General features: G+C 41.6%; 1 protein-coding gene across 3 annotated transcripts in view; it reads left to right on the top strand.

Moving 5' to 3' along the window:
• Positions 1-12,026: 12,026 nt before the first annotated feature.
• The window catches only part of NSD3 (nuclear receptor binding SET domain protein 3), a gene marked incomplete at its 3' end in the record, with an annotated part of 87,246 nt that continues 80,138 nt past the window's right edge, over positions 12,027-19,134 (top strand). For all 3 annotated transcript variants that reach the window (XM_083368438.1, XM_083368437.1, XM_083368439.1), the window contains exon 1: positions 12,027-12,432. The remainder of the gene's footprint in view (positions 12,433-19,134) is intronic.

Raw genomic sequence — 19,134 nt, 5'->3', positions numbered from 1 at the left:
GAGTCGGAGGCGCTGGAGCGACAGGAGAGGGGCGGGGCGGTTCTGCAATGCTTTGTTAAAGCCGAGTTGATGCGGAGGGGGCTCGTTTGCAGGACTTTTTTTTGGGGGGGGGCGTTGCTGCAGAAAGGAGTTAAGCAATTGCATTTTATATCAAACCAGTATACGTGCACCTTTTAAGACATAATAAGCACTTGTTATCTGTGGGCCTTCAAGCCCGCACTAGCATTAGCTAAATGCACTAGTCCAGGGGTAGGCAACCTCGGCTCTTTTAGGACTCATGGACTTCAACTCCCAGAATTCCTGAGTCAGCTATGCTTACTCAGGAATTCTGGGAGTTGATGTCCATGAGTCCTAAAAGAGTCGAGGTTGCCTACCCCTGCACTAGTCTTTATGACAGGGGTCTTCAAACTTGGCCCTTTTATGACTTGTGGACTTCAACTTCCAGAATTCCTCAGCCAGCCCTGGCTGAGGAATTCTGGGAGTTGAAGTCCACAAGTCATAAAAGGGCCAAGTTTGAAGGCCCCTGCTTTATGAGATTCCTGTGCAAGGGTGTATGTCTATGTCTGTCTCTGTCTCTGTCTCTCTCTCTCTCTCTGTCTCTCTCTCTCTCACAGGCACAGCTGCTTTTATATGTTAATTGCTTTACCAAGTAAAAAACTGGAGGCTGTTCTAACGACAGAGAGGTGAGTAACGGATTTGCAATGCCAAACACACACACACACACCCCTGTTAATACCGCAGGTCAGAGATGGGAATTCCATTTTAGGCCGAACTCCCAAGTCCAATTCATCAAGTTTAAAACGCAGGGGTTTCTCGTCCCTTAGCGAGGTTGTGATATCGGTTAAATCTGTTGTGGGTAGTCACTTAAACGGAATGGTCACTTTTTGCACCGATTGGCTTTTGATAAATGTGGTGCGTTTACGCTTCTTCCGGTATGCTCCAGGTTAATTAAAAAAAATCTTGTATGATGTACTTGAGAGTTGACCAACTAACGAAGTTAGTTCAACCGTGTTTTGAAGGGCAGGGGTCTTCAAACGTGGCCCTTTTATGACTTGTGGACTTCAACTCCCAGAATTCCTCAGCCAGGCATTCTGGGAGTTGAAGTCCACAAGTCATAAAAGGGCCAAGTTTGAAGACCCCTGCTTTAGGGGAACAGAGCCAAGGTTGATAGGGACCCTCCATATTCTTCCGTTTTATCTTCCGTTTTATTCTTTAATTTGCTACTTAGCAGCAGCAGTGCCAACATTCTCGTATCTCATTTTCTTCTGTGGGGCCAATGGACTGCTCCTGGATTTCATCCAAACTGGCCTTGGCAGAATAACAGAGTTGGAAGGGACTTTGGAGGCCTTCGAGTCCGATTTAGTTTTACCCCTGTTCAAGCAGGAGACTCTGTACCATTTCAGACAAATGGTAGTCCAATCTCTTCTTGAAAACCTCCACAACTTCTGGAGGCAGGACCTGGCTACCAAACACTGTTTGCAGCAATTGGTGTGGCCAGCCTGGCCAGTAGAAACCAGGCAGGAAGTCCTGAAGCTGAGATATTTGCAGGATATTTGCCCTCCTGATTAGAATTATCCTGGATCGCATGGATGTGAAAAGTTGTTGTTGGTTGTCTCTGAGAAATCGTTGTCTTTCTGTGCTCTGCAGAGGCAAAGTTTGCCCAAAATGACCTTCCATCCAGACTGAGGATGAAGAAAAAGCTCTTTTGGTGGGCTCCTTTAATTACCTAACAGATTGACACTCTCATTAGATTGATTCCTTTGTATGTCCTTCCAGATGCTTTCTCTGGCTGTGGTGGATTTTACTAATTACCATATGTTCTGTGGATTGTTGTCAGTTGGGCTGCACGCTGCTGAGAGCTTTTGACTTGTGGCAGTGTAAAAATGTAAAAGAAAAAAGAATGATATAAAGGAGCTTCAGCAGCGCTGTGTTGGTCATTATCTGAAGAAAGTGGGTGGAGACACTCAATTCCTAAAGGGCTATTTTTGACCCAGGAATGTAGTTTGGCCAGAATTAGAGCTCTGACTAGGTCAGGGGTAGGCAACCTCGGCATAGCTGACTCAGGAATTCTGGGAGTTGAAGTCCATGAGTCATAAAAGAGCCGAGGTTGCCTACCCCTGGACTAGGTTAAAGCATGTTGTGGGAATAGGGGGGGGGTTCCTTTCCTTTTTGTTAATCTGTTTTTGCTACAAGAGGTTAATACAATTTGGCAATTTGCCTTGAAACAATGTTTGACATTTGCAGGGAAGGGAGGGACCTAACTGTCCCTTCACTTGCTTATGCTCCCATTTGTTTGCTGTGGTGCAGTGTAGGTTGCCTTGGAGATCATAGAAAGAAATGGGAGTGTGCAGCTAGCATTCTACCTGGCTGGGTAAAATTCTGGGTGGTTGGCAAGCCCAGATTTCATCCTGCAGATTCATTCAGCTGCTGCACTGTGCAGTCTCCCGAGTTATGCCATTCATGCAAAAAGCAGGGATGCGGGCAGAGAGCTGGATTCTGCGATCGGAATATAATTGGAGAGAATGGCCGAGATAAAATGACAGATTTGGCTATGATTAACTGGAGTGAGAGTTGACTCAATTAATTCAATTTTTTAAAGAGATTGCTGGGCCATAGTCTAACCACCTGGGCTGGGTTCACATCAAACTAAAATGTAGCTGACTTGTCTATGGCATGGGGATTTTGGGAGTTGAAGCCCACATGTCTTAAAGTTGCCCAGATTGGGAACCCCTGATCTAGGGGATGGATCATAAGGATTCCAGTTGCAATTGAAAGCAGGGTACTGCTTAATCCATTTTCAGACGTTTGTGGGGTGGGGTAAATGTTCCTTGAATGGTGAATAGTAGAAGCTCTAATACTCCTGTAGTTTCCCCAAAAAGATATAAGTCTCCTGACTTAAGAATTACAGGAACATGCAGGAAATATAGGTCAGAGGCTCAAAGATAAGTGACATTGCAGGTCATCCTCAATTCACCACAATTGGGTGCTAAATGAGTAGTGGCTGATTTTACCACCTTTTTTGCCCTGGTGATTAAGCAAGTCGCGGGGGTTGTTAAATGAATCGTGCAGTTGTTAAGTGAATCCAGTTTTCCCCATTGCCTTTTCTTGTCAGAAGCCACTGGGAAGGTCACAAATGGCAATCACATGACCCTAGGATGCTTTAACCATCATAAATTCATGCTGGTGCTCAAGTACCCAAACTTTGATCATGTGACTGTGGGGGGGGAGAGAAGAGCTACAATGGTCAGTGTCGGAACTGGTCGTAAGTCACTTTTTTCAGCCCTGTTTTAACTTCAAAGTGTCAACTGTCCAGTTGGCGAATCCAGAAAAAATCTGAGCCTGTGAAATAGTGCATGCATAAGTAAATTGGAAAACTATGTCTAGCGCATACGCAATGTTTATTTAACTTCTGTAGTGCCCATCTAATTGTGGTGACTCTATACAGGTAGTCCTTGACTTACAACAGTTCGCTTACTGACCGTTTGAAGTTACAACGGCACTGAAAAAAGTTACTTATGAAATTTTTCACTCTTATGACCGTTGTAACATCCCCATGGTCAGGTGATTTACATTTGGATGCTTGACAACTGGCTCACATGTATGATGTGTCCCAGGGTCACGTGATCCCCTTTTGCAACCTTCTGACAAGCAAAGTCAATGGGGAAGCCAGATTCACTTAACAACCGCGTGACTAATTTAACAACTGCAATGATTTACTTAACCAACGTGGCAAGAAAGGTCGTAAAATGGGGCAAAGCTGACTTAACAAATTTCTCATCCCAGGCTCAGTTGTGGTCCTACGTGGAGGACTATCTTAACTATTGTTACGTAAAACCTGGGTAGAATCTTGAAAGCAAGGTCATACATTTGACTCACTATGCAAGACAAGGAATCAAGATGGGAATAAAATAAGGCCTTTGGGTAGAATTCCTAGCCCCTTTGCTGGAAACGTCTTTTCATGTTTCTAGATTACGGTTGCCTGTTTCCAGGAGAACATTGAGTGTAAGTACCCCCCAAAGACCTATGGTTCTTCTTTTAAAATGGGGTTAATAAATAGAGAACAAGGGATTCAAAAACAGAAGCAAAATTGTAAAACAACGTTTGACTAGGTATCAGTGCAATAGTTCTCTGGAAAGAACCCTGGAAAGTTTCATTGCTCTTTCCTGACATTTTGTTTTCGCCTAGAACAGGCGTAGGCAACCTCGGCTCTTTTATGACTCATGGACTTCAACTCCCAGAATTCCTGAGTCAGCTGACTCAGGAATTCTGGGAGTTGAAGTCCATGAGTCATAAAAGAGCCGAGGTTGCCTACCCCTGGCCTAGAACTTTGCTCTAGCTTTCCTGAAAATGCAGACTGGTCAGAATAGAGCTGGAAGGGACCTTGGAGGTCTTCTAGTCCAACCCCTACTCAAGCAGGAGACTTTTTACCATGGGTCTTCAAACTCGGCCCTTTTATGACTCATGGACTTCAACTCCCAGAATTCCTCAGCCAGGCACTCTGGCTGAGGAATTCTGGAAATTGAAGTCCATGAGTCATAAAAGGGCCGAGTTTGAAGACCCATGCATACCATTTCAGACAAATGGCTGTCTAGTCTCTTCTTAAAAATCTCCAGTGATGGAGCACCCACAACATCTGCAGGCAAATCGTTCCACTGGTTAATTGTCCTCACTGTTAGGAAGTTTCTCCTTAATTCCAGGTTGCTTGTCTCTCTGATCAGTTTCCAACCATTGTTTCCATTCCATTCATTACTTTCCATCCATTGACTGGTGGGGTTTTGTACCATGATTGCCATATGAAGTCAGGCAGCCAGTGGCTGAAGATCTTTAAAACCAACCTTTTTTCCCCCCCTCTCTGAAAATATTTCCTTAGCATCTGTGACATAGTACACATCAAAGCTTGGGAAAGTGAAACCCTTCAGCGCTTATATGCAAAATCAAATAAAGCTATGCTGGCTGTTTGCAGTTGTGAAGTATTTGTAACGGAGAAACCGAGAAACTGTTTCTAGGAATCTGATGCTTGCTTAGCACTTCTGCTGACTGAAAATAGATTTTCACTTCTACTTGTCTAATGTGGAAATAACCCCCCCCCCCTTTTTTTTTCTGGTACCCTGAGAAGATTGCTCGGGAAAATGTGTGCAACTGACTAATAATATCTCCTCCATAATTAATTATAATCATATGCTAACTTTTCTGATTTTTTTCCATTAGCATATATGCTACCATACAGTAATTTTTAGTACTGTGTAATGATATACAAAAGCATTAGTGCAATGTATTGTGTTTGTTTTACAATTTTGATTTGTTAAACTGTTTAATATTGAAACATTTAAATTAAAAACTTTAAAGAATTGCTAATACTCATTTGAAAGTGATATAATTATACGTTTTGACCAGTCATGCCAATTAAAGACATATGAATTGATACGTAAATGCCGTCTGGTGATGACTGTTCAATTTTTTTTCTTGGTTTACATTTAACTTGCCTTTTACCTTTTGTTGATGGGCTGTGGATTAAACGTAAATGGGCTAAACATAGGAACTGTGCGTTCTTTGGTATCTTTTTTTAGAATGCTAATTGACATTCTAGGAAAGGAAAACAGGCTTACCATTAAATCCTATTTTAAAAAAGATCAGCAGGGGCTGCGCAAATACGTTTGGTTTGGCTCTTATTGATTCCTACCTACTAAATGCTATATATGTAAAGTCCTCGCCTTACTACAGTTCGTTTAGTGACTGTTCAAAGTTACAAAAAAGTGACTTATGACCGTTTTTCACGCTTGTGACTGTTGCAGCATCCCAACGGTCACATGATCAAAATTCAGACACTTGGCAAGTAACTCACATTTATGACAGTTGCGCTATCCTAGGGTCATGTGATCCTCTTTTGCAACCTTCTGACAACCCAGAACTAAGGAGAAACTTCCTGACAGTCAGAACAATTAACCAGTGGAACAACCTGCCTCCAGAAGCGGTGAATGCTCCAACATTGGAAGTTTTTAAGAAGTGACTGGACAGCCATTTGTCTGAAATGGTATAGGGTTTCCTGCCTGAGCAGGGGGTTGGACTAGATGACCTCCAAGATCCCTTCCAACTTTATTATTATAAAGTCAATGGGGAAGCCAGATTCAGTTCACAACCAGGTTAATAACTCATCAACTGCAATGATTCACAACTGTGGCAAGAAATGTCATAAAATGGGGCAAAAGTCACTTAACAAATGTCTCACTTAACAACAGAAAATTTGGGCTCAATTGTGGTCATAAGTCGAGAACAACCTGTATTTACAAATGGCTCAGAGTGCATAATTGCACATTCTTCATTCAGCTGAGAAAAACATTGAACTGGATCGCCATTATTAGGTTGATCTTTTTACAAAGGAGACTTTATAAGCTCATCATTTTAATTTTTATAAGTTCATAAATCTCTCGAAAGTTCCTCTGTTCCCTCTTGCCATTGATAAGTGTGAACTGAAGCATCTGATTGGAAGGGTAGAGCCTGTAAATGACATTTGATGTGCTGGAATGCAATTATGCTGTTTTTGCTCGGAAATTATTCTAAATGGTTTAATCAAACAGGATACATTTTTCTAACATAGCTGAAGTGTGAAGATCACAGTACAGGCACTGAAAAAAATTAACATACCAATACAATATGTACCTAAAATAAACATTCTAAATGCACGGTTGCCACATGTATTACTATTTTATTGTGCATGTTTTACTTTACTGTGTCTTACATTGTACATAATGTATATATAAATTTTACATACTATTTGAATTTTAAATAGCAGCTTCCTAGTCACCTGGGAAGAAAAGCAAATTGCACTATAAAATTATTTAATCTGATGAATATATTCACACCTGTGCACGCCCGCTCCCATTTATAGCATCATCTATATACTACTAAAATTCTAGTGTCTATAACCTCTGAACTGCGAAACAATGCATCGTGGACTGAAACTTTTTCAGCCAAGGTAGCTCAAATGGGCTAATTTCCAGAATGCATCCAAAATCTGGGATCCATGACTCCTGTGTACAGGCAGTCCTTGACTTACGACCCTAATTGAGCCCCAAATTTCTGTTGCAAAATGAGACATTGGTTAAGTGAGTTTTGCAACCTTGTTTGCCGCTGCTGTTAAGTGAATTGCTGCAGTTGTAAAGTTAGCAACACAGTTGTTAAGTGAAGCCGGCTTCCCCATTGACTTTGCTTGCCAGAGGGTTGCAAAAGGGGATCACCTGATTTCCCCCCCCCCCCAGGACGCTGCAACTGTCATAAATACGAGTCAGTTGTTGCCAAGAGTCGGAATTTTGATCACGTGACCAGGGGGATGCTGCAATGGTCATATCAAAACTGGTCATGTCACTTTTTCCACTGCCGTTATAAGTCGAGGTTGTTGTTAAGTTGAGGACTACCGGTAATTGAAATTTGGCCAGTTTTATGAAGCATTTTTGTGACCTAAATTTTTTTCCACAAAGCATTTTATGACATAATGTAAAATATGTTGTAAAGCATATTTTCAGTGGTCAATTCCTGATGCTTGACCGTGCTATACAGTTCAACGTGGGCTCCTTTCAAGGCACATAATTAGAATTAGAATTAGAATTAGAATTAGAATAGAGTTGGAAGGGACCTTGGAGGTCTTCTAGGCCCCCTGCTCAAGCAGGAGAACCGATAGCAGTGGTGGCGAACCTATGGCACGCATGCCAGAGGCGGCACTCAGAGCCTTCTCTGTGGGCACACACACCGCCGCCACTAGCAGCTTGCGCAGGTCCCTTAGGGCACCGCTGCCGCCGCTCGGAGCAACAGCACCGCCCAGCACAAAGCAGGCAAAATGGCCAGCTATCAAGCTCAACTAGAGGTGTTAGAGCAGAGGTCTTCAAACCTAGCCCTTTTATGACTTGTGGACTTCAACTCCCAGAATTCCTCAGCCAGGCACACTGGCTGAGGAATTCTGGGAGTTGAAGTCCACAAGTCATAAAAGGGCCAAGTTTGAAGACCCCTGTGTTAGAGCATGGGTGTCAAACTGCCGGCCCATGGGCAGACGCGTCATCGGGAAACCACGCCCACCCCATTGCCAGCAATGCTGAAAAAGCTCCGATACGTTGCGCGACGTCATGTGAAGTGAGTTTGACATGTCTGTGTTAGAGCATTGAGGTGGCCACGCCTACCTGACCACACCCACCCAGTCTGCTGTGACCACCCTGGCCATGCCCACCCAGTGGGCCCCCCACACACACCGCCCTCCCTGAGGGAACCACAATGCTGATGCAGCCTTGGCATTTTGCAATAAATAAGTGGTTTTTGGGTTCCGGTTTGGGCACTCGGTCTGTAAAAGGTTCGCCATCACTGACCTATAGGCATGTCAAACTGCTGGCCCGTGGGCCATATGCATCATACTGAAACCGCGCCCACCCCATTGCCGGGAATGGGGGGAGTCATGATACGTTGCGTGACGTCACATGAGGTTGCAAGTTTGACATGCCTGACCTAAACTGTCTCAGACAGGTGAATGTCCAGTCTCTTTATTATCTCCCTGAATTTTTTAAGAATTTTTCAAGTATATTAGAAGCTCTGCTGTTGTTATGAAGGCATTGAGCAATTTGGTTAAGGAAGTATCTCTGAAATAAGAGATACTTCCTTGTGTAGTAGGTTATATAACTCATTCTGAAAATATAAACAGGGAAAAAATGCACTTGGAAAACGATGCTGCAATCGATGCCGGTTTAATGAGAAGTTCGGACTACATTCAATTATTACACTGACTCCTCAAACGTAGAATGAAAGGGTTCTCGCAATTTCTTTCCTTTCAAATTAATTTAGCTGCTTGCTCAGCAAAAACATTTTGATAATTCCAAAAAAAGTGAAGAGCTCAAGCAAGATTTTTTTCCCCAGAACATTGTATCTTGTCTTTCTCCATAATTTAAATAGTTAATTTAAATAGAAGTACTTCTTCAAGATGCGTGTCAGCAGAGTTTGGTTTTACCACAAATTTGACAGAGAAAAAATATCCTAGTGGCTGACACATAGAAAGCAGGGGGAAAAATGAAATATCCACATTCAGCTACTGTTGAAAACAGATAAATTATTTCATTTTCATCAGAACCTATCTGTCTTCCTGCTACTTTTACATCATTAGCTAATTATGATTGCTTTCACATCTCCCCCAAACCCATATCCCATTTATTTTCCGAGCGATTGCTGTTTCTGGCTTTATTTCCTTTTCTTTTTGGCTCTGATGCAAGCGATTTGAATCCCCAAAACATTTACTTACGCTAACCTGAATTGCAAATAATTTCCTGTATATTTCTCCATGCAAAACTATCTTGTCGAAATGCTAAGCCTCAGCAAGTAAAAGCAAAACCTAAGACAAATACTGGACTCTTTACACTTGCTTTTAGGCAATTTAAAGGCAATTAATGCAACTAATTTGTAATTAAAGACATCTTCTTTAGCTCACTGTTATACGTACTCTATGTATTGGAAATTAAAGTGAATGTAAGACTATCTGTGTCCTGTCCTTCTCTATTTTACAGTAGGCAGGTTTTTTTTTACTTACAAAAGAAATGATTCATACCATCAGCCATTTGAATCTCTTGCAAAATAATATGCATTGAGCATTACTCATATTTTGTTCAACTTGTTTAAGAAATTTGCATTTCTGTAAGTAAGGGCTTTAAGTAAGTTAGAATAAAGGCAATATATAAGAAACCTAATGTTATAAGAAGACAACATATTTTGTTATTATTTCTTCCATTGCAAGCTTTGTATCTGCTATAAAAGCTTTTTTTTGTATTTTATCTCTCCTTGGCCTAAATTCAGATGTGGCATCCTTGTAAAATCTCACAATTGATAACAAAAGCTTCTTAAAGTGATTCCAGAATGTGGGGGGGGGGGAATTACAACATTAGTCTTTCCTGTGTCATATATAAAAATCTCTCTGCCAGTAATAAATAACCACACGAGAGCAGTGCTAAATATTTTTGCCCAATGTATCAGTTGCCTGCATTCAGGGATCCATGCACCAAGATACACATTTGAAGTTGGCACCCACTTGATTTCCTGTCTTTTATTCCATTGCCAGCACTCAGTAGGGAAGGCCACAAACAGGCCAGATGCTGTCAAACTATCCATCAAAATTTGCAAGAGTCAGGACCATACAGTACAAATGAGGTTTTAGGAGGATCTGTTTCCATATCTATATGAAATCTGCAACTTGATTTGCCACGCTAGACACCAGAATAAGCGTTCAAGCCACTGTAAATAATTGCCCCACTGTAATCGTTCTAGCCAGACTTCCCCTGGAATACTGTTGTCAAACTCTGATGCTACTCTTTTCAACAAGATAACTGGGTTCCAGGAAGGGCAGTAGAATCAGTCAAAATATGGAAAATGAATGCTCTGAAAACACTTTGAAGGAACTGAATCAATCTAGCTGTAAGAAAGGGGGGGAATACAGCACAACACCCATTAAATTGGATTGGTCTTTCTAAAATGTGAATCTCAAAAACCGAGAAAGCAATGTAAATTATTTACAACTATTTATTGTTATATTAGAAAGCTACAAACCTAAGATATTTCTAAATCCCCAGTTTGACATATTTAAATTACTGAAGAATTAAGCTGAAACTATATTGCTATAACTTGCTCCTGCATTTCACAATTCAGCTCTGCTGCTCATATTTTCTTCCATCCAACTTCTATACTGCCCTAAAATCACACACAAAAAGAGGCTGCTCTTTATTCATTTGCACCTTCCCTCCTGCACTTTTGAGAGGTAATGGATGCTTTAAAACAGATGCTGTTTAGGAACACGTAGAACTCTTAGTTGTTTGATACCTCATATTTACTCAGAGCCTATAGGAGCAGATCTGTTCTCAAAATGGGTGCAGGAACAATAATATTCAGCTGAATTCAGGAATGAAGTCAAAAGCAAAAGTAGGATTGTACATCTCCTTAAAGGCCTCATTCCATCAGAACTTCTTCGGAGATATACATACCTGCATTTAATTGCTGTCTCATTTACACAAAGCTATTATTTTGCAGTCCCAAAGCATCAGGTTTCTCTAACCCACAACACACGGGCTTCACACAGCCCTGGGCTCCTAGTAATGCGGCCTCACAAGTTAATAAAAATACTAAATAAAGGAAGTTAACTATAGTATATATTTGATATGTGGCCCAAGATAATTCCTCTTCACTCAATGCAGCCCTGCAAGCCAAAAGGTTGGGCAACCGTGATCTAGAGTGATAGTTCAACAAAAATCAATATTGCCTTCATCCACTCTTCTCCACAAATGCTAAATTCTATCTAATCAACCTCGTCTAAGGTATTCCCGTTAGTTGCCTCATCTTACTACAGTAAGAGACTCAGTTTATTTATTTATTTATTTGATTTGATTTGATTTGATTTGTATACCGCCCTTCTCCCCAAGGACTCAGGGCGGTGAACAGTGACATAAATATCAAAAATGTACAAATACAGAAATTGAAAATAAGTTAAACCCTAATGCCCAAATGCAGAAGATAAGTTACATTAAAACAAATAATTAAAACAGAACCCGTCAGACCAGACCGGATTGTTCAAACAGATAGGAGCGAAAAGCAATTCCTGCAATAACTTAAATAAGATTCAAGGTAAGCTATGCATTTTTTTAAAAAAGCTACATTTTTTTTTTACTTTGCATTGATGGGTTGCATTATGCTGGGCGTGCTTGTGTGCAACTCTTTATCACAATCATCCCGCATCTGGGAGAGAAAAATAAACATCTCTACCTCCGGCCCTGCTGGCCAATGCCTTTTCGCCCGTCGTTTCCTGCCAAGGCCCCCCCTAATGACTGGCCGCAAACAGGCAGGCAAGCCAGCAAGCAGCGCAGAGCCCGTTTGGTCAAGGCCCCAAAGATCCGGGGGCGGGGAAAAAAAACTACACTTCCCAAGAAGCCCCGGGGCCCGTAATTTGGCGCCGGCCAATGGGAGCGCGGCTTTTTCCCGGCGCTGCCTGTGTGTGGAGCTTTGTGTGCGTGAGGAAAGAGAGGAGGCGGAGGGAGCGGGAACGAGCAGGGCCGAGACCGGGACGCCGAGAACGAGCGGAGCGCCAGCGCCCCCTTTCTTTCCCCCCGACTCGGTGCCGCCCCCCTTCCCGCGCCCTCGGCGGCTCTCTCGAGGCCCTGCGGCTCCTCGGCCGCCCGGGACGGCACCCGGAGGGGAAGCGGCGGGGGAGGAAGAGGCGGGGACCGAGGCCGGAGGAGCGGGGAGCCTGCAGAAATTGAGCCCGGGGATCGGACGCGGCCTACAGCGGGGCCAGGCCCGCCCCCCTTGACGAGCCTGGCTCGGGCCGGCCTGGCTCGGGGCTTCCCCGGCGTGACTCCCGCGTTTTGTGTCTCGGCGGCGATCGGTCCGATACGGCGGGGGGAGTTAGAATGGAACTGACTGAAGGTGAGGCGGGATGGAGGGGGGGAGGGGGAGGAGGGTAAGCGGGAGGGGCGGGGCTTGGGGCGGGGGCGGGGCCAGAACCCCGGGGGGGGCGGGATAGCCGCGCGGGCAGGCGCTGCTAACAATGCAGCCGACTCTAAAGTTGCTAGTCCTCATCAGTCTTTGCTTCTCCAGGTTACAGCGCTCAACTCTGGCCCTGTTTTTTTTTAAAAAAAAAAAAAACACCCCGTGATCTCTTGGAGATAATAAGTTAACAATAAGTTCCTGCTGGGATTCTTGGAATTGCAAATGTGGAGGGAATGCCAGGTTCGGAAAGTTGGGCTTTTCTCCCCTCTCTTCCATTTTTTTTCCCCTTTTGCATTGACGTCTTTTCTTTTCTTTTCTTTCTTTTTACCGACAAGAAGAATAAAATACCTCGGAGCTATTTGGTTGCTGCAAAGGAGGCAGCTTGTGCAACTTGCTACATAAGTGGCAATTGCCCTTTATATTTATAAGTGGTGTGTTTATATACCATTTATACAATGTTTCAGCGGGCATCCATTGGAATTTTTAAAAGTGTATCCGTTTATGTCAACAACGCCTAGTAAGTAAGATTTAGTAATGGACAGTGGTGTGAAGTCAGAGTTCTGCAAACATCAGCTCCCAAATTCTATTTTATCTAGTAATCTCAGCTTGTCTAAACCTATCATCTTGGCAACTGTGTAAAAATTAAATGGAAAGAAATATATCTATGATACTTTGAGCTTTTTAGATATAGGGTAACACACAAGCATGACATATAATTATCCTTGTATGTATTATATTCATATCCAGGGTGCTGGATGAAAGGGTAAATTACCTGAAATCAATTATGATTTTAAATTTGGAGTCAGGTTTCTTGAGTTCAGGCTTCTGCAACCTGCTGCCTTTCAGATGCATTAAACTACAGCTATTATCAGCAGAATAGTTGGGTGCCAGAATGTGAAGAGCCGTAATCCTGCTCCATATCCTGAAGGATTAATTTGTAGAAGGCAAGCTGATGGTTATTGTGGAAGGATGGCTTTTGAGAAAGGTTTTGAATTTTGAGAAACTGTGTTTAGTTGCTAGTTAGGAAAAAGCGCTATTCTGTAATAAGCAATTAAAAATATTCAGGTATTAATGCTAAGTGTTAATTACTCCACTACAGCTCAATCCCTGCTAATACATGGCTAAATTGTTGTAGGAAGAGGAATAGAGAATATATTTTTTTTGGCAGAGAACTAATGATATGAAAATGCATCAGAAATGGGACACAATAAAGAGGAACAGATTAGTGTGTGGAAATGGGCTGAAAACTTTTTCAGACTCTGAAGAGATCTAAAGATATGCAGGGTAAGAATAAGCAAAATTAAATTGCTAAGAATTCTGAAGGAAAGAACTGGCTCCATTGATCATTGTGATGGAAGGCACTGGAGCAGTCATCTACTCCAAACACGGGGCAGGATCTACTAGAACCTTTCTGACAGAGGACCACCCAGCCTCAGAAGACCTCTATCAATGATCAAGTGAGCCATCATTTTTAAGAAGGTTCAGATCAATTAGTAGTGGAGGGTTGTAGTGAGAGAGTCCAGTACGTGTTATGATCTTGATGATAAAAGCAGGGCTACTGAAATAATTGTTAATGGTTTCTCTATTTTAAACTTCAACCCTCGTAGTTTAAAGAATAAAAGAGACTGTTTATGGAAGTGTGTGTGTGTGTATGTGTAGTGGAATGAAGGCATCTGTGATGTGTGATCTGTACATGGTAACCAAGACCGTCATAGAAGAAGCATGTGTGAGAGCAGAGAGAGAGAGAATCTGGAAGAGGTGTGAAGTCTGAACTGTGGATTTTGAATGGATTATACAACACGGTGTTAACTGCTGTTGTGTGACATTTTGCGTGGGAAGGCATGAGGAGTCATGAGACAGTGACATTCTTGGAGTTGGGAAGTCTTAGGCTGACCTGGTAATGAAACAGCCTTTTGTGTATATGTGCTCGCAGCGTCTACATATATAAATATGCACAAACATCTCAGGGTTTGGACTTAGAATTTGAAATATTCTGTTGGGGGGGATCTCTGGCCCTCTTGGAAAGGGGAGAAGGATCATTGTGGATAGACTAGATAATAGTTTTGTGTGTTGGAGGAGGAAGAGGAGGGCCACTTAGATTTAAAGGGGCAGAGGCAGCCATGTTTGCTGCCAGATACTGCAGTGTAAATCTCTTTCCTACTCCACCCCCAGCCTTCCCTCCAAAAGAAACCAGCCCTGTTTGGGGTTAACAAATGGGGTTTACTTCTTTCACCAGGATCCTTATTTCCTGCTTACCATTATACACTGTTTCAGATTTATCATAAACAAACTGGGGAAGCGACATCTTTCTTCCTTCCCTTCTTTTCTGCAGCCAGGACTGCGAGGGACTGCGGTGCAGAAATTAACCCTTTTCAGTACAAATCTGCAGCAGGGTTATTCTGATTTTTTTCCCTCCATTTTCATGAAGAATTAAAGAGAAATAGATAGAAGGGCTGCCTTTCTCGCGTGTGGCAAAAGGAGCTGAAATGTCTTCTACAATTTCTCTAAGTAAACAAGGAAATTGCATCCCCACAGCTGCTGACAAAAGGCACACTTGCTTGTGCAGAGCTAGCTAAAATTTATGTTTTAAATTTAATACCAGCAAGGATTTTCTCCAAGGCTTTTCTAAATATTTTTTTTCTTGTCTATTTTATGTTGATAGTGAGGCGATTCTCTATTTTAATCATCACTGAATTGGGCAAATGGTGTTGTTTGAATTTCATGTACAGCAGACAACAGAGATGTGAGACAAATTGCTGTTCAGGTATCTAATTAGTGGGAAGTAGGAATATTTGTGTAATGTTTGAAAGTATTTTTTCAGTTTCATAGTGCAGTAGTGAAAAAGCTCCATGTACTGAATATATCTTTACTATATTAGATATGCTAATTCTGTTTCTCCTGTATTAATATGATGTTTGGACAACTGGAGCAGTATGTGTGACTATCTTGTAAATAAGGCACAACCTTAGTATGTTTGGATGTACTTTATATTGTTTGATCCTTCATCGTTCAGTTTTTGAACACAAATAGAAATATTTATATGAGTGTTCCTTTTTTGATGTCCTTATTCAGAGACTTCTGCTTTTGTCTTTTAAAAACTTACCAGCTGATAAAATATAATGCATTATTGTGATTGATTCAAGGATGTAGTTATCATAGTAGTGTTTCATTAATATTTCAGAATTTCCTCATGTTGGACTCAGCAGTGAGTCTAGCAATGGAGCCATTCTTTCTGGTTTCTGTTTGTCTTTAAGTGGGTCATAGTAAAAGATGATCAGTGCATGAGAGAAGGTGTGTCTGAACAGCTTACAGTGATAATATTTGGTTTCTGTGACAGAATAAATGCTAATGAACATATAAATATAAGCTGAGGAAAGTGAAATTTATAGCAAAATGCTTTCCAGGAATGGTGTATTTTCTCCCCAAAATGAATTATTTCTTGTGACTTAAGTGCTACATGTATGTAAAACTAGAAATGACTCATCACATTGCATGATGGTAAAGCTGGATAACAGTTTTGCAGTTCAAGGGAAACACTATCTAGATTTCTGTATGATTTAAAAACATGAAGATGAACAGGTTATTGTATTAGTACAAAAAATATCAGCCAAATGTGATTATATATTATTTTATATAGTAATATAAATGCTAGAATCGGTTTGAGAAATACCGTAAGCTTTTCTGATATTTTGAAAGCCAACCATTTCAATATCAATAGCAGTACATAAGCATGCTATACTGTAAGTTTTTATTTACATATTTTAATCTGGAAAGAGGAACTTTGCCCAGGCTTTGTTGAATGAAAAATAAATGCATGTATATGAGAACAGTAATTGGAATCCAAGTTGTATATCTGCAAATAGGGTTATGATGGGAGGCAAACATTGTAGCAAGGCATATCTCTTTTGGAAGGGGATGCCATTAATTTCAACAGAATTTAAAAGTTGTTGCTTATTATTGAAGGCTCAGCCATAAGATCTCCTCCCATAATTGTTGCTGAGTATTGCTGTCTGTATATAAGCTATTAGTTCTTGTCCTATGAGTATATGAGTACTCCCAAATACTATATAAATGATCAAGTAATATTGTGAAAACAAGAAAATCACAAATGGCTATAGGCAACAATGGGATAATTAGAACTTAATAAATCACCTGATTTTTTTTTCCTTCCTTCCTATTTATATTTCACATTTTCAAGGTTGCCTATCTTCTCGGTTACTCTAAATGATGTACAGAATTAAAGTCAAAGTTACAAAGCATCAAATAGAACAGAAAAGGGGAATGATCATCCTAGTGGAACAAACATCCACTAAAACCCCCTCACAGATGGAACTCACTTCCTACTGTAGAATAAAATCTAAGGAAACAGCCAAATGTTCAAGGCACAATTAAAGGACAGCAGGATCCGAGTCATACAAATCTCCGAAAAGATATTGTTCCAGAGGTCAGGGATCATGATGAAGAAGGCACATTTCCTAGGTCCTATCAAGTGACATTGCTTAATAGATGAGATTTGTAGCATGATGTTGCTCTGTCTTGTTTTATAGGATGGGCAAAAGCAATGGGGGAGAGAGAGATTCTCAAATTACTATGGCGTATGGGCCTTTGTAGGTGATAAACAACTCTTGAATTGCACCACAAAGCCTGCTGATCTGGTAGTGTCACTCCTGTAGCAGTGGTACATGCCCATAAGTGCATCTGGATCAGTTGAAGTTTCCCGTTGGGTCTTCAAGGGTAGCCCATGTAGAAATCATAGAAGTGATCTACATTCAAGGTTATCAGGGCCTGATAATGAGTAGGGCCTCTCAGTCCAAGAACGTGCACAACAGGTAAATGAGACAAAATCATGCAAAGGCCTTCCTGGCTATAACTGTCAACTGTTCTTCAAGCAGAAGCTGAGAATCCTGGAAGACCTCCGAAGTGTTCAACTTCTGTCTAGGACAGGGCTCTTCAAACTTGGCCTTTTTGTGACTTGTGGACTTCAACTCCCAGAATTCCTCAGCCAGGCAGTCTGGCTGAGGAATTCTGGGAGTTGAAATCCACAAGTCACAAAAGGGCCAAGTTTGAAGAGCCCCTGGTCTAGGAAGTACAGCCCCTTTCAAAATTAAAGAGATAGAATCCTTAAGCTCAGATGGTCCAGGTCGCCACTGTCATTAAGTCTCACAAAAGGTTGAGCTTAGATCTCTTCTCTCTCATCCGGGTCCCATTACCCCTCAAGCAGAGACAATACCTTGCTGGCATCCTCTTAGCCAGCCAGGAGTTGAGATATACAAATGAATATTACTGATGATAATGATCTCATTCATGTAAAAATGCAATATATCTAAGAATCTTTTCACAACCTTGTGAAAGTGTTTGATCCAGGTGGATTTTCCTAGGCAGAGAATGCAAAAAAAAAAGGAGAGGTAGAAACAGTCTTAAACAGGTGTGCACAATTTGGAGACCCAAGCCCAGGTGAGTTTCCCCAAATCTTAGGATGTGGTCTCCCCCTATCATTCTGAATTCCCACTGAATTTTATTATTTAAGTAACAGAACATGGAAATAAATATGTGGGAATAATTATTTATTATTATTTATTAAATTTATATGCCGCCCTTCTCCCTAAGGACTCAGGGCGGGTCACAACAATAAAAAAATAAAAAACATAGAATACAAAGATTAAAAAAAGAATAAAACAATAAATAAAGAAATAAAGGACAATTTAAGCCGATAAAAGCCAAATTTAAACACCATGATCAGTCCAGGCCCGCTTGTTGGAACAACCATGTCTTCAGGTCACGGCGGAAGGATCGAAGGTCAGGGGCCGTCCGCAGTTCCAGAGGCAACTCATTCCAGAGGGTCGGCGTGCCCACAGAGAAGGCTCTCCCCCCGGGGGTCGCCAGCCAGCATTGCCTGGCCGACGGCACCCTGAGGAGGCCAACTCTGTGGGAGTGCACCGGGCGATGGGAGGTTGACATTGGCAGCAGGTGGTCTCGCAGGTACCCTGGGCCTAAGCCATGTAGGGCTTTAAAGGTAATAATCATGGCTAATTACAGAAATAATTGAAAATAAACATCAGACTCAATATTTACACTGCCTTCAACATACCACTCAATGGCCAAGCCTGGAAATTGGCCAGAGGAAGGTTATGCACCTTTAATATCGCGTCTAGGGATGGGATTGCCTAATTTGTGTAAATGTGGGCAAAGTAAGGCTATATCACCAAACTTATAAGTTGAGTGGGAAGGATGAAAGTGCCTGTGTTGTACAGATTCTAAGTTAATTGTCCACAAATTATTTGAGAGCCCTCCTAGTTAAAAAAAACCTTGTTTCTCAGAAAAAAAATATATAAAAGTGATATTGGACACATGTACCCATCTTTCTATTGTGTGCACTGTCACATTCAATTAAGAAGAATAACTGTATAGCTAGAACTGTTCTGCACTGAAACCTCACAGTTCCTTAAAAAAAAATGAAGCAATTTTCCTGGCACCCAACCCAACAACATCCCTTTATTTATTGGTGTTAAAACAGAATTTTTAAACGAACACCACGAAGATTGCTCCTTGCTATCTTCAATCCTCAGTGACAGTAATCCTCCGGCTAATTGCTGGATGGTTGCAGCCTTGGGAAACGTTCTGTTCACTGGGGAGAAAATC

The sequence above is a fragment of the Vipera ursinii genome (assembly GCF_947247035.1).
Source record: "Vipera ursinii genome assembly, chromosome: 8".
In the NCBI taxonomy this organism is placed as follows: domain Eukaryota; kingdom Metazoa; phylum Chordata; class Lepidosauria; order Squamata; family Viperidae; genus Vipera; species Vipera ursinii.
Note: the sequence above shows the minus strand (reverse complement) of the source record. Positions and strands in the feature narration are given on the sequence as shown.